The sequence below is a fragment of the Mobula birostris genome, chromosome 1 (assembly GCF_030028105.1).
Source record: "Mobula birostris isolate sMobBir1 chromosome 1, sMobBir1.hap1, whole genome shotgun sequence".
NCBI lineage: Eukaryota > Metazoa > Chordata > Chondrichthyes > Myliobatiformes > Myliobatidae > Mobula > Mobula birostris.
This window is the reverse complement of record NC_092370.1, coordinates 92,825,921-92,850,323: the sequence shown is the minus strand read 5'-3', so window position 1 is coordinate 92,850,323 and position 24,403 is coordinate 92,825,921. Positions and strand designations below refer to the sequence as shown.

The window sequence follows — 24,403 nt, the reverse complement described above, 5'->3', positions numbered from 1 at the left end:
CACATTACTGAATCAAAAGCTGGCCAAGTTTTTCCTTGTGTATCGCAATGTGGCACATTTCACAATTCAACAATTCACCAGTTATGCTGTTCCTGGGTCATCCTTTGTACTCGTGCTTGGATCTCCTCAAACCCAATCTCAGAAGGTGTATGTAGAACAAACAACAAAGACAAATTGAGGACTCCTCAAACAAGGAGGTTCAGTGTTTCACTCCCGGACAAACAGTCCTGGCGTGGGACTACAGAGGTGATCAAAAGAAGGCACTTGGAAAGATTAAGGACCACTTTCCTACACAGTGGAGATTGCGCCTGATGATACATTGATCACTTGAGGAGAGCAGAGTCCATTATTAAAGAAGTGTCCAGAGTTGTCTGAACCAGTTCCTGCAGTCCCAAGGTCAACTCTTACAACCACCATGAAGGAAACCCAAACCTGAGATCGTTTCACTCCTGCCAAGCAGCGTGAGTTCCCCCATCCACATCAGTAAAGCATTTTCCACAAGAAATCCTCTACAACAATTAAATCTTTAGATCTGAATGGGACAATTAAAACTGTGTGTGTATGTGAGAGAGAGAGACCAGAGAGCAATATGTTACATATTTGAATTGAGATGCTTTCTGTGTTGAGTGAGGAGTTTAGAGTGAAGCCAGGAGGATTGTAGTGTATTTAATACCTCAAAAATATTTGAGTAATATTGTAAATATGTTGCTTTATTAAGCATTCTTTGTTTACATAATTCATTTTGGGTTATATGTACAAAGTACATGAATGGCATACGTCATTACGCCACTATGTCATAAGGGAGCGTGTCATTGAAATATAACTAAGTGGACACATTTTCAAAGGCTCCCTTGTTTAGTCATACATAGTCATAGTCATACTTTTTTGATCCTGGGGGAAACTGGTTTTTGTTACAGTTGCACCATAATAATTAAATAGTAATAAAACCATAAATAATTAAATAGTAATATTTTCTTTCAATTAATTTTTGGAGTAACAAAACAACAGTGTCACAGGTGTTTTTTTTTACCTAGAGAGCTGTGTGAGGTGAGTGCTGAGTGCTGGAACACGCTACCAGGGGTAGTGGTAGAGGCAGATAAATTAGAGACTTTTAAGTGATTGTTAGATAGACATGATGAAAGAAAAATGGAGGGCTATTTGGGGGGGAGGAGTTAGATTGATCTTGGAATTGGTTGAAGGTTTAGCACACAATCATTGGCCTAAGGGCCTGTACTGTACTGTCCTGTTCTATGTTCAAAGTCCATTGATGAAGCTTTCCTTTCAACATCACTGAAACAGTACTCATCATTTAGAATTCAAATGCAAATACTCAGTGAAATTAACTACTATTCTTTTATCAAAATGCATAAAATTATTTACTTGCCTTTACGGAACTGAATATTATTTCAGATTTCCATCTTCCATTCATTTTATGCTTTCTTTACTCAAAGTTATTTATGTTTGAGAATAAAAGCAAGACAAAAAATATTGATTTACAAGGGACCCATAGTCAGCAAACTACGGAATGATTTGCTACATTCATTTCAGCACTTCTTTGAGTTAACATTTTTGTTTTGTCCTTGAGTCCAGGGGAACAACATAGGAAATAGTGTTTGTCAAAAGTTAACCATTTTGTAAGTCATGGGTAACTTAACATGGAAAACAGCAATGTCACAGTATTACAGCTCTCTGGTGTCAGAATAGTGCTGTTAACAAAAATATTAATCAGAATACCATTTAATAAATGTGGATAATATTGAATACTTCCCTTTTACCCGGTTCTTCCTGAAATGTTAGTCTTTTAACTCTAATTTCTTCCCAATCCATAGTGCACTCTGTTGCCAAAGTAATGGAAAACTCATTGTTCCTTACGTGAAACCTCCACTGTACATATGGAAGGAGAAGTAGTAAATGAAATATCACAATTTACTGGTGTCAGAAAGTAAAATTCTCTAGATATTGGATCTCTGAAATATAACTAAAATATGCTAGAAATACTCAGCATCTGTGGAGAAAGAGAGTTAATTTTTCTGGTCTACGTCATTTTACAGACTATCTGATTCTGTGTCTGTTTCTATCAATACTACCAGAACTGAATATTTCTGGTAACTTGTTGTTTTCCATAGCTTTTGACCTCCAGTTACTGAAATGGTGCTTTTGCAAATCCAGCTTTCTCATGGTTGAAATGCATTGATGATCTAAAGTTGCAATTCTAACATCTTGGATATGAATAAAACCATTTCAAGATTTCACATTTTACTAGCTATAGATTAGTTATTGGAGATTCTCTTGGAAATTTGCAAATACTTAACTAGTGCTCATGAACTACAGGTTTCCCCTGCATCCAAAGGTAGAGCATTCCTATGAAATGGTTCGTAAGCCGGAATGTCGTAAAGCGAAGAAGCAATTACCATTTATTTATATGGGAAAAATTTGTGAGCGTTCGCAGACCCAAAAATAACCTACCGAATCATGCCAAATAACACATAAAACCTAAAATAACAGTAACATATAGTAAAAGCAGGAATGATATGATAAATACACAGCCCATATGAATTAGAAATACTTCTCTACAACGATTGCCTGTACAGATCTCCGTAGCGAAAATCTCAGGCAAGCGCTGTTGGTTGAAACACGGTGCAAGCGCTCTCGGCAGAAAATCTCACGCAAGCGCTCTCGGCAGAAGCACCCTCTCCAGTAACCCTTAAGCTATGAAACTGCCAAATCATACCAAATAACATGTAAAAATACACAGCCTATATAAAGTAGAAATAATGTACGTATAGTGTAGTATCACTTACCGGAATTGGGACAGCGCAGAGCACACTGATGATGGTGTGTTCAGCTGAGTCGTTGGAGTTTGGGTGGTGCAGTGGCCCCACCCTCCGGACAGCGACCCGATACTGATCCACGAAGCATGTAGGGGTACAGCGGTAGCCGGGACACATCCAGCACATCTTTAAGAAAAAAGCCAAAATAAACAAGCTAGTTAATTAGGTGCCGCCCGGCACGTAATTAATTAGCATGTTTATTTCGGCTTTTTTCTTAAAGCTGTGCTGTGTGCCTCCGTTACCGCTGCATTCTCCGCGAGTCAGTATCTGTCCGCGACCTGGGGATTGGGGTGGTGGGACACTGGGGTGTCATCTCATCATCAATCAGGGCAGGCAGCTCATCTTCTCCTATGATTGCCTGCCTAGATGTCAAAGGTTGAGGTTCATTGTCTGCTGTAGCTGATGTGGAAGGCTTGCTTGACTGCTAGCCTTGTGCATTTTTCTATCATACAGTTCTTTGTAAGCACTCAAACCATCCTGCAAATATACCTTAAACCGACGTACCCTTTCAAAATTAAAGTCGTACTTTATCATTGCAGCGAAAATCTCACGCAGGTACTTCACGTTCAGTTCCTGGATGACTTCACCTTCAGTCCGTTTGCTACTGTATTCGGTTCTGATTGTTATCTTTTCCTCTTCCAGTTACATCAGTTCTTCATCTATCAGTCCTTGGTCATGGGATGCCAAAACCTCTTCAACATCATCTTCATCAACTTCCACAAGCCAAACTCACTTTGTCCTTACTTCGTTCACCACGATCAAAACGCTTAATTATGTCTAGTTTTACGCTAAGCGTAACACCCTTACGAGTTCTTTTAGGCTTTTCTGATACTTTAGAACTCATCTTGCTAACGGCTGCTCACAGGCACGTGTTTAAGCAATGCCGGCGTGAATACCGTTCCGAATCAGGGGGAGAGCGGCTGCTCGCGGCACGCGCTGCTCTTTATGACATGCTGCTTTTTTTTTCATGGGCTGATATTTCCACGCACTGCCTTTTTTGTAACAGTGAAAATACCTTCTGTTAGCAAAAACAGTTAACTAATGTAGGTCTTTCGTAACAGTGAGATGTCGTAAAGCGAACGTTCGGAAAACGGGGGCCACCTGTATATGAGGCAAAAAAACTTTGTCAAATACAGTGTCTTGACCTACCATATTCTACTTGTTAGAGATGTTTAATCATGTAGATTTTGTGTTTTACTTCCTTTATTTTTTCTTTTCTCAATTCAATCCATGTTTGTCTTTTTGAATATATCTGAAATGACATTTAATATAAGCTTCTCAGTTCTGTGATTACTAATTTCCTCATCTGTTAATCTGATTGGTTAAAGGGATGCTTATTTCCTTTTTCTGTAAAGTCCCATGAGTCCAGTTACCCTTGCATGTTTATGGCGTGATATCATGTATCACTTTTCTTAAACATTCTCTCTGCTCCTTAAAACAAAATTCCATATTTCATCATTTTTCGTTGTCTATTTTGCAGATGAAACAATGGCGGTGAGTTGTAGAAGCCTTGCTCTTGGGAACTTGAGAGCTCAAAGCCTAAATGCCATCACCTTTGTAGAATTTGCACGATTGAATTTCATTGCAAATATCAGCTCAGGAAAGCTACTTCACATTCAGATAACCTGACCATGTCATTGCTAACCCAGAATGGTAGTGGCTATGTCACTGGTAGTGTTACAGAAACTTAATAGAAAACATTCTTTGATAAGTCTAATGTTTGTGGAAAATGGTTCAACGTGGCAGATCATGCAATATATGTAGTCCTATTTCTTCAGAAATGTACATTACTGCATTTTCAACTGCACTTCATTCGATTAATACTTGATTAATACATTTGCTGTTAATTACTAAAGTGTGTTTATTTAATATTAAAACTAAGAAGGTGAAGCTCATTATTGAGGTCTGGAGAAGGAAACCAGTAATAATTTCTCTTGCCCCCGTCATTGATATGTTCCTCTAACCTATGGACTCACTTTCAAGGGCTCTTCATTTCATGTTCTCAATATTTATTGCTTATTTATTAATTGATTATTCTTTCTTTTTTGTATTTGCACAGTTTGTTGTCTTTTGTACCCTGGTTGAACATCCAAGCTGGTGTAGTCTTTCATTGATTATATTATAGTGATTATTCTATTATGGATTTATTGAGTATGCCTGCAAGAAAATGAATCTCAGGGTTGTATATGATGACATTTGTGTACTTCAATAATACATTTATTTTGAACTTTTGAACTTCAACATTTATATTAGACACAAAGTAATAGACTAAGTGGTAGGTTTAAATTTAGGGCATTTAGCATATGTTAAGTTGAAAAATTGTGCATTGTATAAGCCAGATTGTGTAACTTAAAGAAAAGATTTTATAATACTCAGCATTTCTGGGGTAAAGGTGTATATAACGCAGGGGTCCCCAACCTTTTTTGCACTGCGGACCGGTTTCATATTGGCAATAGTCTTGCTGACCGGGGGGGGGGGAGGGGTGGTTGCCAACGGACAAGAGTAGCGGTCAAATACGTTGCGTTTACCCAGAGAAAGACTACAATGACCGTGAAGCCTTGCACGGGCACCAGTGCGCATGCGTGATTTGCACGTGCCGATTTTCTTTTACAAATCGTTTTTGGCAATTCTGTTGCGGGGGGGCGGAGGTTGTTAATCACGACTGGAATATCGCTGATAAGTGGCTAACACACTCAATTTCGTTTCTAAAAGGGTTTATCTAATGAATTTAATATTAAACATACAGTGCATATTTTCCTCGCATGAATATAGCGATGTCAATTATCGGGGAGAACAGGGGAGCTTGAAGTAAGTGTTTAACGAACTTCCAGTAGAAGTGGCAGAAACAGGTTCGATATTATCATTTAAAGTTAAATTGGATAGCTATATGGACAGGAAAGGAATGGAGGGTTATGGGCTGAGTGCAGGTCAGTGGGACGGCACGGACTAGAAGGGCAGAGATGGCCTGTTTCCGTGCTGTAATTGTTATATGGTTATATAAGTAAGTCAATAGCATCATAACATTTTAAGTATCGTTTGGATATTAAACACACAGCACATATTTTCCCCGTATGAACATATAAAATCATTGCAACACACCAATATCGCTGAATCAGTGGGAGCCCTGGGCTTGTTTTCCTGCAACAAGACGGTCCCATCGAGGGGTGATGGGAGACAGCGATACTCGAAGGGGGTTCCTTGTGTCCAGTCTATTCTGTAATTTAGTTTTCGTTGTATTCATTGCAGAGATATGTTGGAAATGGAAGCAACGTTTTCAGTGCTTTTGTGGCTATCTCAGGATATTTAGCCTTGACTTTGATCCAGAATGCTGGCAGAGATGTTATGTCAAACATACTTTTCAGCCCGCTGTCATTTGCAAGCTCGAGGAGTTGATCTCCTTCCCACGCTGACATGGATGACGCGCGCTTAATGACCTCGCGTGCGTTCAAGCTCAGCAGTGGCTGTGACAGGGAACGAGGAAAGGTGCAGCTGACTCATATCGCCAAATCATATTGTTTCCTCACGGCCCGGTGGTTGGGGACCGCTGATATAATGCACTGAGTGTTTTTTTTAATATTTTGTCTTTTCAAGGAAGACATTGCAGCACATGTTCTGACTTTATCTTCAGAAATTGTTATGATACACACAGCAGGATAATACAGTACAGGCAAGAGCAAGGCTGAGGATTAATATTTAACAGGGCACAGAAGACATTTGCTCAGCTGTACCTAGGCGCAAATCATTGAGACTTACACTGAGAATTTCGAGAACTCTGTACTAAAAGCAGGGGATGCTGGAAATACTCAGCAGATCAGGCAGCATTTGTGGACAGAGAACAAAGTTACTGTTTCAGATTGCTTACCTTTCAGTGAATGAAGACCACGCAAGAACTGTTTATTATTTAAACACAGGAGCAGCCAAGCCCAATAAGAATGCACCTTGAAAGTGTGTAATGAAGTGATTGTGATACTTGCTGTGAATTAAAATTGGGGATCAGCTTGTTGACAGCAGAAGGTCTGGAAAGGTTCAGATATCTGAGGGGGAAGGTTCAGATTCCTTTGAACTCTTGAGGAAGCTGCAAGTGAAATGGACTGTGGTAAACCCAGTGACTTAGCATCTATGAAACTTTTAAAAAGCTCTTGTTAAAAGTTCTGCATTACAGATTATTAATTAAATCTGTGGGAACTGGATAAGAATCGGTCTGGGTGGTTATTGTGACCAAGTTGGTAGCAGTACTGATCTGAATGTCAAGGCCTGATGTTGGGATTGTTGTTATTTTATTTCTTTAGAGCTCAACTGGATTTGTAACCTTGGTGCTTGCTGCTCAAATATACACTACAAACGAGGAAGGTCAGTAGAAAGGGTAGAACCAGCTCAAATTGAAATAGAGAAAGTATTCAAATAGAGGTTGATAGCAGATGAAATTTAATCTCGGGCAATGTAAAGTGCTGCATTTAAGAAGGATAGAATGTGACTGAAATAACCATGGACGAAACATAAGTACATCCAGGTGACTCTGTACACTCAATGAGAAACATCTGAAACTAATGCAGTGCAGCAGTAAACAATGAAATAGTGAACCATGTAGAATATAATTCACCAAAGATTGTGATCTCACTTTCTAGCTCCCTAATCACACAGTCCTTGAAAATACATCTATTCCTAGGACAGAGAAAAGTGAGACATTTAAAAGCTTGAATCACTGTAGAGTCTAAACAAAGGATTAATCCCAAGAAGCTCTTACCTCAGTTCCTGTGAAAGAATGTAGAAAAGTATTTTTTTTCAGCCTGGCAGTGAAGTAGCTAAGAGTTGAATGTATAGATATGGAACATTACTAAATGTTTAACAGGCACACGGAACATGCTACTGGGGCAGTGGGAGCAGCAGATGCAGTTGGAACATTTAAAAGATTCTTAGATAGGCTCATGGATGAAAATAACAATGGATTGTTATGTGGGAGGGCTGTATTAGTTAAAAGGTTGGTACAACATCATGGGCCAAATGGCTGAACTATTCCATATTCTAAGTTTAAAGTAGAATGTAACTTTAAACTGTGGGGCCTTTATTCAATTTACAGGGTGTAGGGGTCAATGACAAGGCTGGAATATGGTGACTATCCGTACCTAACTTGGAAAGGGCGAGCCACCCTTTTTGATCTGTTACAGTCCCACAAGATAGGGAGCTCCAAGACTGAAAGCCAGTGGAGATGGAGTGATGATATGTTTCCAATTCAGAATGGAAACTGAAGGTGGGGATATTTCTATGAACTCAAGTACCATTGTATTCCTTGGAAGCTGAGCTGTGGGCGTGGAGATGCTGTTAGCGAAGGTGAGAAGAATAAATTACACAGCCCAGTAGTGTCGTGGTTAGCATTTTACTATTGGGGCACCAGTGATCCAGGTTCAATCCTTCGGTTGTATGTAAGGAGCTTGTACGTGCACTGCATGGGATTCCTCTGGGTGCTCCAGTTTCCTCCTACATTCCAAGGACGTATGGGTTAGCAGGTAGTCACCTAGGGTCTTGTTGGGCCAGAAGGGCCTGTTACCTTGATGTATCTCCATCTTCCCAGTATAGTTACAGGGAGGAATTTAAAATCTTACCAACGGTACCAAAATGGATTAGAAGAACTTCATTGTCGGTTATTGACTACTGGTGGATACAGTGGAATAGACAAGCACCTTGTGCAGATCATGACATGTAGTGTGGTTCATTTGACACATAGTGAGTATATGTGTGACTGAGGAATGACTCGAGTTTGCTAAGGACTCTGTGCCAGTTAATTATCCCAATTGTACTACCTGCAATTCCCTCCTTGACTCGTGTAAAAAGGTTAAGAAAACATAAATAATGTTCTTTATTTTCTGTTGATTGATGTTCCCTGACTACTGTCCAAACATCCCCTTTCTTTCTATCTTTATCAGATTATTTGAGTCCTTAATCAGATGAACTAAGATCTGACACTAAAGATGGAATGAACCAATACTCCAGAGGCAGCTGCATAGTGACTAATTACTTGGGTATGTTTGGAAGCACATAGCTGAACTATTCTTGAATTTATTTCTGTTCAACTGCTTAAAACCCCTGCTAATAACAAAATACGGGTGTCTTTCATTTGTTATCATTTAGAATATTGGGACATCTGTCATTCCTTGCTGTATTGAGAAAGTATTTCTTGGAGAATGGCTTATATGTCAAAGTACTGTGGTGGTTTTGCACTGTACTGCTGCAGAAAGAGAATCAAATTTCATTACATATGTGAGTGATGATAAACTTGATTCTGATGTGGGTCTGTATTGTGGACTGAGAGTGGGAAGGGGACAGGGAGAGGAGAATCCTGGTTGGGAAATGGGGAAGAGGAAGTGGATGGAGCGGGATGCACCAGAGAGATAGTATGTAATGATTGACAAACCAGTTGTTAGGAATCAAATGACCTCACCTGGTGTCTCAGGGCTGGTTGTGTCTGCAGCCATGCCATTCTGCACACCAGCATTCCTTCTCTGCCACCTGTCCCACACCCCGCTCGCGATTCCAACATTCTTTGCTCCCGTCGGATTTACAAACTCACTCTCCGCGGCACGTTGGCAAACACAAAACCGTGCAAAAGCCTTAAGCACCGTATATATATATAATATCTCTAAGACTTTTTCAGAATCTGAATCTGATTTTAATATCATTGGCATATGTCATGAAATTTATTAACCTTTCAGCAGCAGTACAATGAAATACATGATAAATGTGGAGAAAAAAACTGTTACATTCAGTATATATGTCTATTAAATAGTTATGTTAAAAAGGTAGTTCAAAAAACAGAAATTAAAAATAAGTAGTGAGAGAGTTCATGGGTTCATTGTCGATTTAGAAATTGAATGGCAGAGGGCAAGAAGCTGTTCCTGAATTGCTGAGTGTGTGCCTTAAGGCTTCTGTACCTCATTCCCGACAGAAACAGTGTGAAGAGGGCATGGCCTGGGTAGTGGGGGTCCTTAATGATGGACACCACCTTCTTAAGGCGTTGCCTCCTTGAATGTACTCCTCGGTAGCTCCTTGGGTACCAAGGCCAGTACCCAAGATGGAACTGACTAATTTTACAAGTTTCTACAACTTATTTTGATCTTGTGCAGTAGCCCCACCCTCCTCAATACCAGACGGTGATGCAGCCAGTTAGAATGCTCTCCATTATGCAGTTGTAGAAATTTTTGAGGGTTTTAGCTGACAAACCAAATCTCCTCAAACTGTCTTGCCTCCTTTAAAGCTGTGTCAATATGTTGTGACCACGTTAGGTTCTCAGAAATATTGACCCCCAGGAAATTGCTCACTTTTTGCACAGTACTGTATTTTTGTTTACTTTTGTTAAGATTAGGTTTTTGTCTCTTTTTATTGAAATATTACAAGTGACTGGTAGCTCTCGATTTCTCCCAGTCTTGCATTGCATGGATACATTTATAGCTGTATTCTTGTGCAGACTGATTTTCATGCAGTTTCTAAAGGAGCAATTTAATACAAGTTATTGCTGTGGAATTGCAATATGATGAAGTAATAAGTAATTCCTTCTGACTACTAGATCCCAGATGAGTTTTTGCTAAATAGTACCCACCCAGTGAGGATTGTTTCCTCATGGTTGTGTGTGGACTTTCTCCAACATAATTCTGAATGCATTTAACCTGGCCATCAGTATTTAGTTACACTTAAGTTAAATGTTCATTCATCGTGCCTGTTCTGTAATTATTTGGATATGAATATCTAGCTTCAAAAAGCAATTATTTTCTCCAGCACTTGTGATGAGTTCTGTTCTGGGCAGAACATTGGCAAACATGTTGATATCTTTGCGTGACCACAGAATGGGGGTGTTTCAGTTTGGAATGGAGGTGCTGGGGAATGAGTGCTCCTGTTTGCAACAGAGTGGTTGGGAAATATTTAAAATTTTATGACAAATCTAGTCGAAGCAGATAGAAAAATATTACTCCCGTTGGTAGGTGGGTCAAGAAGCAGATGAAATGAAATGCTCATTGTTGGCAAGAGAACAAAGAGAAAATATTTTTTGATGTCTGAAGCAGTTTGGATGCTGGAGTACTCTACCAAGGTAGGCATTGGAGGTGGGTTCAATTCTGGCATTCCAAGGATAATTTGATACAGTGCCTTGTACTGTAAAAGTATTCAGCCCTATACCCTTTATCACATAAGTGAATTGAATTGACTTTACTTCTTACATCCTTCACATACATGAGGAGTAGAAGTCTTTACGTTACTTCTCCGTCTAAATGTGCAATCAAAGTAATATATAATAATTTATAATAAATAGAACAGTCAGTGTAACATAGAAATACACTCAAATCAGTGTGAGTTAATCACTCTGATGGCCTGGTGGAAATGAGTATTATAACCAGGGATTTTGATCAATTTAACTGAGAATTTTTATTTGTGAATCACATGCTCCTTTTTTTCAAAGTAGAGAGCCCAAAAACAGAGAAAATTGTAAAGCAAGAAAAACTAAAAGTTCAAAGCCTGAAATGTCAACAGTTCCAAAAGTATTTCCCTTTGCTCAGTATTTAGTTGAACCACCTCTCTTTACCTTTACCGTCACTAGACTTTTTGGATATGTCTCTATTGGCTTTGCACAATGTGATAGAGCAAGATATGCCATTCCTCCTTGCAAAATTGCTCAAGCTGTGCCAGGTTAGTTGGAAAGCAGCAGTGGAAGCATTCTTGAGGTTTTTCCAGAGATGTTCGAATGGGTTAAGGTCAGGACTTTGGCTAGGCCACTCAAGGGCATCAATTTATTTCATTTGAAGCCATGCCATGGTTGCTCTGGCAGTGTGCTTAGGGTCATTGTCATGCTGAAAAATGACCTTCCTCCCCAGTTTAAGCTTTCTGGCAGAGACGCGCAGGTTTTTATTTCACATCTCTCTGTATTTAGCAGCATTCACTTTCACATCAATCCTGACCAGATTTCCAGTCTCTGCTGCTGGAAAGCATCCCCATAGCATGATGCTACCTCCACCATATTGTACAGAAGGAATAGTGTTTCCTGGCTGATTCACAGTATTAGATTTATGCCATACATACCACTTAGTGTTGAGGCCTGAAATTTTGACTTTAGTCTCCTCCAACCACAAGACCTTCTTCAATATCTTTATAATATTTCTAAGTGACACTTTGCAAAATCTTTATGTCTTTGAAATAGTCTTGTACCCTTCTCCAGATTGGTCCTTCACTATGATCATTTCCCTGACTTGTCCTGAATGCTCTTTTGTCTTCATTTTGGTTTGATCTGTTGAAAATATACCATGCTATTGGACCTTGTAGGGGAATGGTATTTATTCTTACGAGTTAATTGAAAGCAGGTGACCCTCCAATTTTCTACGTCAGAAAATTGGGTGAATTGGTAAGGTAATATATTGTATTGCATTTGAGGAAAATTAGTGCGATAGTTACAAAGGGGACGAACACTTTTTCAGCCTCGACATTTTGTTTTTTTAATTTTTAATACATTGTTGACATGTCTTGGAATTTTTGTTTTGATTTGACATGATGCACAATGTTTTGTAGATTAGTTCAAAAAAATCCTACTTAAATATAAGTTTAGTAAGATGTGCAGATAGTTGTGGTCGCTGAATACTTATTCAAAGCTCTGTAAATACTTGACAGAAAGAGTTTCAGAGCCACAAGAAGAAGATGTGGGAGTGGAACTGGCTGGATTTCTCTTTCATAGAATGAGCATGGTCTTGGGCTCAATATCTTCCTTTATGATGAAACTGTCCTAAACCTCTGTGAATTTTCTCCATGAAATTTTTTTTATTTTGTTCTGGATGCAATAAAAGATCTTGGGGAAGAAATGTTCTGAAAGCATTTTTATAAATGACATGATAAACATAATTCTATTTTCTCTGTGAAATTCTCCATTTACTCTTCCAGCTGTAGCTACATCATACTTGTTCCTTTGCTCCAAGTGTAAATTTGAAAAATGTAGCTTTTGTAATTCTGCTGAACAATTGCTTGATTTCAATGGCTTCAAATTGCTTGATTTTATTTACTACTTACTGCTAACTAATAATTTGATAATTGCTAAGCAAAGTTTTTCAGAAATCATGAGCAGTTTAATGGTTATTTTCAACAAATGCTTGTGAATAATACAGTCCTAGTATAGGTTCAGTACCCCTTATCTGACATTCCAAAAACCTCTGAAATACAAAAATTTGAGCACTGACGTGACATCGCAAATGGAAAATTCCACAAGGTGCTGGGAAGGCAGTGTGCAAGTCTCTGCACAACACAGACTGTTCTTTGAAGTGACCTCACATATGTAATGAACAGAAGTTAATGAAAAATAGAAAAACACTGCATGCAGTGAAGAATAATCTCAACTGTGTATGGAAAGAATGGATTAGTCAGTGTTGGAGTAAACCTATGCCATTTAACAGTATGCTGATCATGAAACAAGCAAAGGTCTATCATGACAAATTGAAAATTGAAGGTAATTGCTTCTTGCCAAAATTATTAAAAATATTAAGTAAAAGCTATCCCCCTCCAATCATAGTTGCTATGGAACGGGTAGCTGTTGGAAATTGATGGGAGTTATGAAGCCAATCGCAGTGCTGGTACTCACTAATAGATGTGGTCATTCACCTCTGACAGAATGTGTAAGACCCAACTCCATCACATCAGACTGTGCTCCACTGCAGATTTTTCACTCTGTCAGCTTCGCACCAGCTTTACATAAGCTGTACATGTAATGTAAATGAATTTTGTATTTAGACCTGGGTCCCATCCCTAAGGTACTGTATTTCATATTCCAAAATCCGAAAAATTCCAAAACCCTTCTGGTCCCAAGCATTTCAGATGAGGGATGCTCAATCGGTAATAACAAATTTGTATATTATTTTAGTTGAAGTTAAATAAGGGTGTATGGAACATAAGTTTCACATTAAATCTCATGTTTAAATCTCAGACAGGAAATGGACTACTGAATGGACGACTTCAGCAATGCTTATCAGAGCTATCTATTCCAGACAATCTCTCCAATGTCTTTCGGCTTTGGAAATTATTTATTCAAGATTGTTTAATGTAATTTCCAGTACACAAGTGTAAAGCAGAACAAAGTAATTGTTACTCAGGATCTCATGCAGTGCAAAGAAAAAAACCCACTTAAGATAAAGAACACAGTAGTAATAATAAGGGAGCTTCTAAAATGGATTGAATGTCTGTAAAGTGACACTAGGCACAGGAGTGTCTGTACATAATTTGACTGACAGGAAATGATAAAGTAGTAGTGGTGGGGTGGGTTAGTGGGTGGAGGAGTTGATCAGCCTTTCTGCTTGGATGAAGTAACTATTTTTGCGAGTGGTGGTCCTGGCATGGATGCTACGTAGCCTCCTCCCTGATAGGACGTACAGTCCATGAGAGGGGTGGGGAGGCTCCTTCATGACGTTACTTGCCCTTTTCTGGCACTTCCTGTATATATGTCCTTGATGCTGGGTTAGTGGGTGCTGGCGATGCGTTGGGCAGTTTTGACTACCTGTTGTAGAGCCTTCCGGTCCACTGCAGAGCAGCTTCCATACCAAGCAGTGATGCAGCTGATTAGGATGCTCTCTACTGTGCATCTGTAGAATGACTTGAGTATTGGTGTGCCCAGTCCAGTTCTCTTCTGCCTCCTCAAAGCATAGGTGTTGGTAAGCTTTCTTGATTGTGTCTGATTGTCTCAGATATGATTCAGATCAGTGACTAGGTTTGGGTGGCTTTGGATGAGTTGCTGGCTAAGAAAGTATTGCTAAGTGATGTTGCACTCCAAAAAAAAAAATACAGCTACTGCAGGAGGTATTATAAGTTTTTATTTATGGAGCTTAATTTTATTGAGCTGGGTTAACTAATTTTTTTGATTTTTCTCATTGACAATGCTATTCCGAATCAGAGAGGAAAAGATTGATGATTTCAAACTCAATAAAGCTTGTTGACTGCTCTGCTGGAGGTGCCTGAAATCCATTTCTTTGGGTATGCGTTTGAAGGTATTTTCACCCAGGGAGCTGTTAATTTTTGAAGCTTTCTACCAAAGAGGCTCAGTCACTGAGAATGTTTAAGACTCAGAATGACAGATTTTTGGATATGAAGGGAATCCAGGGATGTAGGTTTGCTTAAAATCATAGCAAAAAATAAACTGCTAGACGAACTCAATGGGTCAAGTGGTATCTGTGAAAGTGGAGAGATGGCCACCTTTCCAAGTCAAGAGTTACTAGGATCAAACTTCAACTTTAAGAGCTAAATTGCATGCATAAATTATATCAGCTGTGGACGTTGTTCCTTGATTCCATTGAAGTTTCCAGGGTATTATAGTTAATGGATATGATATACCTGGTTGAGGGGGAGGGGATGGTCTAGAACTGGGGTTTTAGGATTGAAGTTAGGAAATTCTTCTGAATGCAGAAGGTGTTTGAAGCATTGACAAATCTTTGCCAAAAACCTGTTGATAGGTCAATTATTACTTTTATTCAGAGATTCAGAGAGTCCTGACGAAGGGTCTCGGCCTGAAACGTCGACTGTACCTCTTCCTATAGATGCTGCCTGGCCTGCTGCGTTCCACTAGCATTTTGTGTGTGTTGCTTGAATTTCCAGTATCTGCAGATTTCCTCGTGTTTACCGTATTCAGAGATTGATTATTTTTCATTAACTCAAATGGAGAAATGACAAGGAGAGAATGCATATTGGGAGGGAGTTGGACAAGTCATGGCTGTATTAAATAGTTGGATTGGCTCTACCTTCAAGGCTAAGTAGAGCAGAGAAGATGCTTAGTGGGCATGGAGGTTGACTCCATGGAGACACCAGAACTAGACAAGGCAAAACATCTGAAAATCTTGGAAATGAAGGTATCAAAACAAATGCATAAGTGATGTGGGATGTCAATGCAGATTAGTTTTAACAGAATAGATGGGTAATTTGTGATGTGCATGTTGGTGATTTGAACCTTTGACAGATTGAAGTTTGTAGACAAGGAAGGGAAATGGTTTGTGATATCCATGTGCTTATTGAAGTGATGGATGAAAGCTTCAGGTATGTCTTGCCACTAGATGGAGAAAAGTACCTTGGAAATTGATGCAGGCATAATGTGTTCACACAAATGTATGGACAGTTGACTGGGGAAGGGCAGGAGCCATGAAGAGGCAGTCACTCTAACCTGTTAGTGCTATTTGTGCTCTTGGTAAGAAAGAGTGAAAATGAATGAGTCGATCTGGAAATGAAATAGCATCTGGATGCATGCGCATGTGCCTGTTCATTTCTTGAATCCTACTGAATAATAATTGCTGCACAAAAATGAGGAAGTGTGTTCCTGAAGTCAAGAGGAAATGAAACTTGGTGTAAGCTATGTAGTTTTCCAGTCCATCTCTGCTTTCTATAATCTGGTATTGACCTGTGTGATGTTCTGAAAATTAGGATATACAGTCACTTTATTAGGTACTTATACACACTTTATTAGATATTTGCCATTTTCTTAGGTACAGGAGTGGAACAGAAGTCTGGTCTGCTGCTGTAGCCCATCCACTTCAAGGTTTGACATATTGTGCATTCAGAGATGCTCTTTTGCACTACACTGTTGTAATGCATAGTTATTTGAGTTATTGTCACCTTCCCGTCAGCTTGAACCAGTTTGGCCATTGTACTCTGCACTCTCTTATTAACAAGGCATTTTCATCGGCAGAACTGCCACTCACTGTGGGTTTTTTTTCACACCATTCTCTGCAAACTTTAGAGACTGTTGTGCTGAAAATCCCAGGAGGTCAGCAGTTTCTGAGATACTCAAACCATACCACCTGACACCAACAATCATCCCACAATCAAAGTCACTTAGATCACATTTCTTCCTCATTCAGATGATTGGTCTGAACAACAACTGAACTTTTTGATCATATCTGCATGCTTTTATGCATTGAGTTGCTGCTACCTGATTGGCTGACCAGATTTTTGCATTAACAAGCTGGTTACAAAGTGTCCACAAAGTGCATTGTCTAAGAGTAGGATCTAACTATTCTTAATAATAGTTCTGTGCAAAATTACAGAAAGTTTAGATTTCTGTCTTATTCAGGAAAAGTATTCAGGTGAGGCTGCTTTAACTTGGACTCGGATGGACTGTGCACAGGAGAAACCACTGCACTGTTGTGTACCACCCCATTGCTGCTTGTAACCAGCATGGCAATATTGTCTCTGTACCTCTGTCCCCCTATTCCTAACTGCTGCCAACTGTGCTCTTTCCCTACAATTCCTCTAATATTCACTTTCTCACTGTCTGGCTGCTCAACCTCTCCAGGAATGAGGCTACACATTTACCATGTGGAGGAACTGCAAAAGAAAGACCCAGCTGGTAAGTAATGGGGCCAGAACATCATCACTTGTAGGCCTTTTTATGATAACAAACATGTGCGCTCTGGTGACAAAAAGAATATTTTAGCTGTTGATTTGTTTTGCTGATCTCCTTGAGAATCAAATGCATTTGTTTGATGTTTGTAGTTGCCTGGTGCAGTAGGAATCTCCCAGTTGACCTATTATTGACCTGGGAATTTATAATACTTTATTGTTTCTGGTTTTGTGGTTGTTCCTGTTTCTGATCATTCTGGTTGCCTATCACTGTGTTAGTTCTTGTTAGTTCTCTCATGTGGAACAGGTTTCCCCCGCTATCCGAAGGTAGAGCGTTCCTATGAAACGGTTCGTAAGCTGGAATGTCGTAAAGTGAATAAGCAATTACCATTTGTTAAAATGGGAAAAGGTTTTGAGTGTTCCCAGACCCAAAAAATAACCTAAAAAATCATGCCAAATAACACACAAAACCTAAAATAACAGTGACATATAGTAAAAGCAGGAATGATGTGATAAATACACAGCCTATATAAAGTAGAAATACTTTTCTGCAGCACTGTCTAGCACAGAGAAAATCTCACGGAAGCGCTCTTGGCAGAAACACGGCGCAAGTGCTCTCAGCAGAAACCCTCTCTCCAGTAACCTTTAAGCTATGAAGCTGCCAAATCATACCAAATAACACATAAAAATACACAGCCTATATATATATATATATATACTTTATTGTCGCCAAACAATTAGTGCTAGAACGTACAATCATCACAGCGATAATTTGATTCTGCGCTTCACACTCCCTGGATTACAAATATTAAATATTAAAAATATTAAAAATAGTTAAAATTAGTAAATATTAAACATTTAAATTATAACTCATAAATAGAAAATAGAAAAATAGGAAGTAAGGTAGTGCAAAAAAACCGAGAGGCAGGTCCGGATATTTGGAGGGTATGGCCCAGATCCAGGTCAGGATCCGTTCAGCAGTCTTATCACAGTTGGAAAGAAGCTGTTCCTAAATCTGGCCATACGAGTCTTCAAGCTCCTGAACCTTCTCCCGGAGGGAAGAGGGACAAAAAGTCTGTTGGCTGGGTGGGTCGTGTCCTTGATTATCCTGGCAGCACTGCTCCGACAGCGTGCAGTGTAAAGTGAGTCCACAGAAGATTATAAATATAAAGTAGAAATAGTGTATGTACAGTGTAGCTTCACTTACCGGAATCAGGAAGACGCCAGTAAATTGCAGTTTCGTCACAGTTAAACATTTGCTTATACGAATGACTACCTGACGCAATTGGCAATTGCCTGTGATCTGGGCCGACATTTACGTCCCGGGCGGCACCTAATTAATTAGCTTGTTTATTTCTGCTTTTTCCTTAAAGATGTGCTGGGTGCATTCCGACTACCACTGCACCACAGCATTCTTCGCGGCCTGGAGGATGGGGACCACTGCTTAAACTGTGAAGCTGCCCTTGCCTCAGAAACTGATCAAACCACCCATGACTACCTTTAAATTCCACTTTCGCAACACTTTCATCGCCATCATCCAGTACTTTCTGTTTCAGCTTATTAAAAAGACTGACTGATTTCTCCTTAAGTATAAGAAAACTTAACGGAACACCACGCTTTGTACACCCATCAATCAATCCACTCAAGCAATAGACTTTCCATTTTATCCATTATTAGATGCCGACTAAGAGAGACCACTTTGCTACGAGCAGAACCAACGGTAACATCGGCAGCTTTCAAAATTCTTTCTCTCTGTGTATAAATAGTGCGAATGGTGGACGCAGGCAAGTTCAACGCACGGACAATGTCCTTACTTCGTTCACCACGATCGAAACGCTTAATTATGTCTAGTTTTACGCTGTGTAACAGCCTTACAAGCTCTTTTCGGCTTTTCCGATACCTTAGAACTCATCTTGGTAACGGATGCACAAAATAAATCGAGATAAAGCACGTGTTTAAGCAATGCCGGCTAGAATGCAGTTCCAGGGGAGGAGCTTAGCTGTTCGGGTGTGCGCTGACTTTTTTCGCGCGTTGCCTTTTTTCGTAACAGTGAAAACACCTGTTAGCGAAAACAGGTAAATAATGTAGGTCTTTCGTAACAGTGAGGTGTGGTAAAGCGAACGTTCAGAAAACGGGGGCCACCTGTACCTGTGTCTGGTCTTCCCTGATGGCTAATATGCTGTATCCAATTGATTGTCTTAATCATATGATCATAACAATGTGCAACAATGTCTGATTTTCCTTTCAGTTAATGTGTGTATATATATGATAATCATAGGTGAACTGGTTGATCAGAAAGCTAATTTACTCAGTTGAGGGTTAGTCAAAGCAATTGTCCATCATTGATACAGCTAAAATTAATTGTATTGTAAGTGTAAAGCATGAGGAAAATAATTCAATATAGTTTTGGATTATCGTTATGGTATTATGGTTGAATTTCCATGGGAAATTCCTGGTTTTGTTTTTCATTGTATAACTACACCAGGAACAGCAGGGGAAAATATCATATGGTTTTACACAATTTGTTTTCGTTTACTTTTTTTTGGGTTTATGTGTGTGTTAGCAAGGCCGCCATTTATTGTACATCTCTAATTGTCATTGAGGGGTGGTGATAAGCCATGGATATGGGGTGGTAATACGCTTCAAGTTCCTGTGTGTCAAGATCTCTGAGGATCTAACCTGGTCTCAACATATCGATGTAGTCATAAAGAAAGCAAGACAGCGGCTATACTCTTTATTAGGAGTTTGAAGAGATTTAGCATGTCAACAAATACACTCAAAAGCTTCTATAGTTGTACCATGGAGAGCATTCTGACAGGCTGCATCACTGTCTGGTATGGAGGGGCTACTGCATAGAACCGAAAGAAGCTGCAGAGGGTTGTAAATCTAGTCAGCTCCTTCTTGGGTACTAGCCTACAAAGTACCCAGGACATCTTTAGGGAGTGGTGTCTCAGAAAGGCAGCGTCCATTATTAAGGACCTCCAGCACCCAGGGCATGCTCTTTTCTTACTGTTACCATCAGGTAGGAAGCACAGAAGCCTGAAGGCACACACTCAGTGATTCAGGAACAGCTTCTTCCCCTCTGCCATCCGATTCCTAAATGGACATTGAAGCTTTGGACACTACCTCACTTTTTTAATGTGCAGTATTTCTATTTTTGCACATTTTTAAAAAACTATTCAATGTACGCAATTGATTTACTTGTTTATTTATTAATTTTTTCTCTCTCTGCTAGATTATGTATTGCATTGAACTGCTACTGCTAAGTTAACAAATTTCATGTCACATGCTGGTGACAATAAATCTGATTCTTCTATCTCTACTATGCTCTTTATAGTAATGGTGTTGTTGGGTTTGTAATAACAGCATTTTGACCCACTGATGATGGAGTGACAATATATTTCTATTGATGTGTTACCTGGTGCTAGTGTTGCTGTCTCCCCAAAGCCCTTGGGTTTAGTGGTAGTGCTTACAGATTTGGGAAGTGATGTTGGAGTAGCCTAGGTACTCCTAATAGGTAGCCTAATGTAACTGCCATGCAATTTGTAAAATTCGATGCCTTATAGCCACTGTGTGCTGGTGGTGGAGAGAATGGAGTGCAAGTTCAGTTTATTGTAATGCAACTGTACGCATGTATGCCGTCAAATGAAACAACATTCCTTTGGACCAAGGTGCACAACATAGTAGATATAACACTCTCGCACACACAACACAAAGTAATATTACCACAAATAAGTAAATGGGGTGAGTGTTTCATGCTGGTACGTGGAGTGCCAATCAAGTGAGCCACTTTGTTCTAAATGTGAAGGGCTCATTTGGGAAGCAGAAGTTATTCACATCATCCACCTCACATGCCTTGTAGATGGAGAATTCTTGGGGTGTTAGGAAGTGAGCCACTCACTATGAGATAATTGGGATCTGATCTACTCTTGTAACCACACTATTTATTAGTTTTTGGTGACTCTTTCAGCTTTCAAGATTCTCCCAGTTTTTCTCTCCACTTCCAGTTCAGTCTAATCACTTTTTTACCCCTCCTTGGACCATCACTCAATTTGGTATTCTCCTGCTAGTTAATATTGGCCCTCTGCATCCCTATAGCCTACCAGTTAAGGCTCATTGATCTAGGTGATTTTCCCAAAAATGCCAGCTTCCACCATCTGCTATTCCACCTTTTTGAACACCACTATCCTCCTCATGTTGTCCCTTATCTTTCCTATTTCTGAAACCATTCTTTTTCCTATTTGTTGACAATTTTTCCTGCTGTAGCCTTTGTGTGTCCAGTTGACTCTTTCCTCACACCTTTAGTGCAATTAAACCTCTTATTCTTGTGTCTGTTATTATACTTTACAAATCTGCTCCAAACTATAATAGTGTTAATTTGGAAGTTATGCGTTGTATGAGGGAATTCCCATTAGGTGTTGAGTTTGTGGTTTTGCAACTCAGCGTCATGAGCTTTCCACTGGATTTGGGAGTGGCAATAAGGAGTAAACACTAGCGGTCCAATTGATTAGATCTTGCACGCATCCTAGTATGGGACTAAGTGGAAAGTATTCATGCCACTTTGTCAAGAAATGTTGATGTATTGTGGACCTGGATGTTTCAAAACATTTAATAACCAATGAAGTGGTTGTGAAGTAGTCACTGCTGAAATGTAGAAAACTTGACAGCCAATCAAAGCACAGCTAGTCTCTACAGACAGAAATGGTATAATGAGAGCTGATAACCCATTACCATTTTCGAGTATTTTGTGTTCTTAATAGTATTATACAGAGTATAGTTGGAAGGAGCAGGAGGGAGCTAAGGAGTGATAGAATTCTAACTGTGAAAGAATTTGAGGAACATGTCAGCTGCTTCTTGAGCTGCACGTGAAGCCTTGAATTGTACAACAGAAGAACAAATGAGATCCAAGCTTTTTACTTGTTAAGAAAAACACCAGTCCAAAAAATTATGGCTATACATGCATGCTGTTGGCAGCTCTCCCTGTTCATGACATTTCCTGTACTTGATACTCTAGTTCCTGCTCACACAAGTATAAAAACAAAAAAGCAAGTTATAGAGATTGTTCCACACCATGTGTTGAATAAACATAAATTTGGGAAAATAGTGCCATAGACCATTGTTGTAATATACCATTACAATGCACAACTATTTTTCTCCATTACTTTTCCTTTCCCAACTTAATTCCTATTGGCTTTGAATTTTTCAATTTTCCATTCTGTTTATTTCCTGCCTTCCGTTTGGTAGAGGATCAAGGAAAAATTATATATAAATTTCAAGTTAAAATTCCTACCTTATATTTAGTCACATTATCTGATCCTGAATTGCAGTTATGAATTACTGACATTTAACCCCCCACCAGAAAATGCTGATGCTGTCTGTCTTAGGAGATAAATTATCTGATGCAACTGAGATTACTTTACCCTCAAGCTCTGAAGAACTCACATATATCAAAGTTTAATTTATCAAAGCATTCTTTTCAAGATATTTCATGTGTTTTGCATGTGATACCGTTCACTTGTTCATTGTTCTATGTATATCTGTAACAAGTAATAAATTCTGTATCTGGAAAACATTAACCATAGAACATAAATATACGGCATTAATTTTGGATCACTGCAGTATTTTTGCTTACTTTATAGTTTTTTAAATAATTTTGCTTTAATTTTACGTTTTACTTTATAATTTTGGGTTTTTTTTCTGACTGTCTCTTTCCTGACATAGAGGTTGGAAATAATTGAAACCGCAACTCCATTTGAAAGGAATAATGCTTATTATTTAAATATTGAAGGCCATAAATCTCAGAAATGGCAGCAGTCATCCAGGTGATCCTTGGGGTATGCAGTGCCATCCAACAAGACCATGACTGATTCTCTTCCTGAAGGTTAAGCTTCTAACTAATTGCAGATTCTTTGACTTCTTTGGTCCATGAATCTGTTGTTCTCAACCTAAAAAGTAGGTAATGACTTGTGGAGACAAATGAAGATTGGAAGTAGGCTGGATCCTGAAATAACGATTGTACTTCCTCGCTACTTTGCTGTAGTGTTGGGATGTGCAGTCAGTGTTGAGGAAAGAAACTACTAGATAATGCCACAGCACTTGTCTGTAATTCAACCCTGACAATAGTGGGCACTGATGAGACAGAAACCAGAGGGTGAAATTTTACCTTCTGAATTGTTGATGTTTGAAAGTTTATTTGTTGAGGTTATAGCCATCAACAGATGGCCACTCATTTGTTTGTTCACATTAGGTGGTCACAGTCACAGGTAAATTGCCTTTAGGTTTTGTTTGACTTGTTTCCTTGTTTATGTTTTTTATTTATCTCCATATGCGATGACGTAGTGGGCCAATGGTCCGCTCTGTCACGAATCCATCGTGGTAATATATCACCGGTGTACTGTTTGTGAAACATTTCTCAAACTGAAGTGAGGAGCAAGGTGGAAGTTTATGTAGGAAATATAACTTCAAAGAAATGAAGGCAGGAAAAGAACCTCTGTTTCAACAAGCCTCTCCCATTTACTTGAATTAATAACTTAGAGCCTTTGACTAAAGATCAGGAGTGCTTTTGAATCACAGCATGATATTTAGGACTATGGATCTAACTAATTAAATAATGTACAATAAATAGAGACTTGTAAAGGCAATGGCATCTATGAAGCATGGAAACGTGAAGCCAGGAAGAGAAATTCCACTTTTCAGCACAGTCACTTCGGTATCTGGCTCTTGCTTTCTTCCTGTGTTTGTTCCCTTTAGCACACAACAGTTAGACTATTGTAAAAACCCATCTGGTCTGAGAATTTCTGACAGAGGAAGAAATCTGCTGACCTTATTCAGCCACGTTCTGCAGTACTGGAGTCACATATAAGCTGAGTCTTACCTACTACTAAAATAGCATACCAAGTTACTGAGCTGAGAGGCCAGGACAGGATGAGGAATAAATGCAGGCTTCCCTAGTGACTGCCCCATCCCATGGGAGAATTTTAAAAAAACGCAACAACTCAGCATCGACTATCCCAGCGAAGACCAGCCAAGTAGCTTCATTGACAAATCTCAAAAATTCATTTACAACAGATCCAGATGAAGAAGGGTTGGAGAAGGTTTTTGCCTTCAAAAAGTTGTGAATGTCACCACAGACTAATTAGATGGAATAGCTTGCTCCATTGGTGTAGATTCTATGGTCTGTTAACCTGATTGCATAGACAAGCAGGGTAGAGAAGGGAGAGTTAGTGGATGTTGTATGT

The 24,403-nt window shown here is 39.2% G+C and overlaps 1 protein-coding gene across 7 annotated transcripts in view; it reads left to right on the top strand.

The window, feature by feature from the left end:
* arhgap28 (Rho GTPase activating protein 28) overlaps positions 1–24,403 on the top strand; it is a 227,636-nt gene that overhangs the window by 84,796 nt on the left and 118,437 nt on the right. Inside the window, exon 1 of one of the 7 annotated variants that reach the window (XM_072259313.1) lies at positions 8,787–8,848. The exons of the other annotated variants lie outside the window; for them this stretch is intronic. The gene's annotated coding sequence lies outside the window, so the exon portion shown is untranslated. Of the gene's footprint in view, positions 1–8,786; positions 8,849–24,403 lie in introns of those variants that run through there. 7 annotated transcript variants of the gene reach the window in all.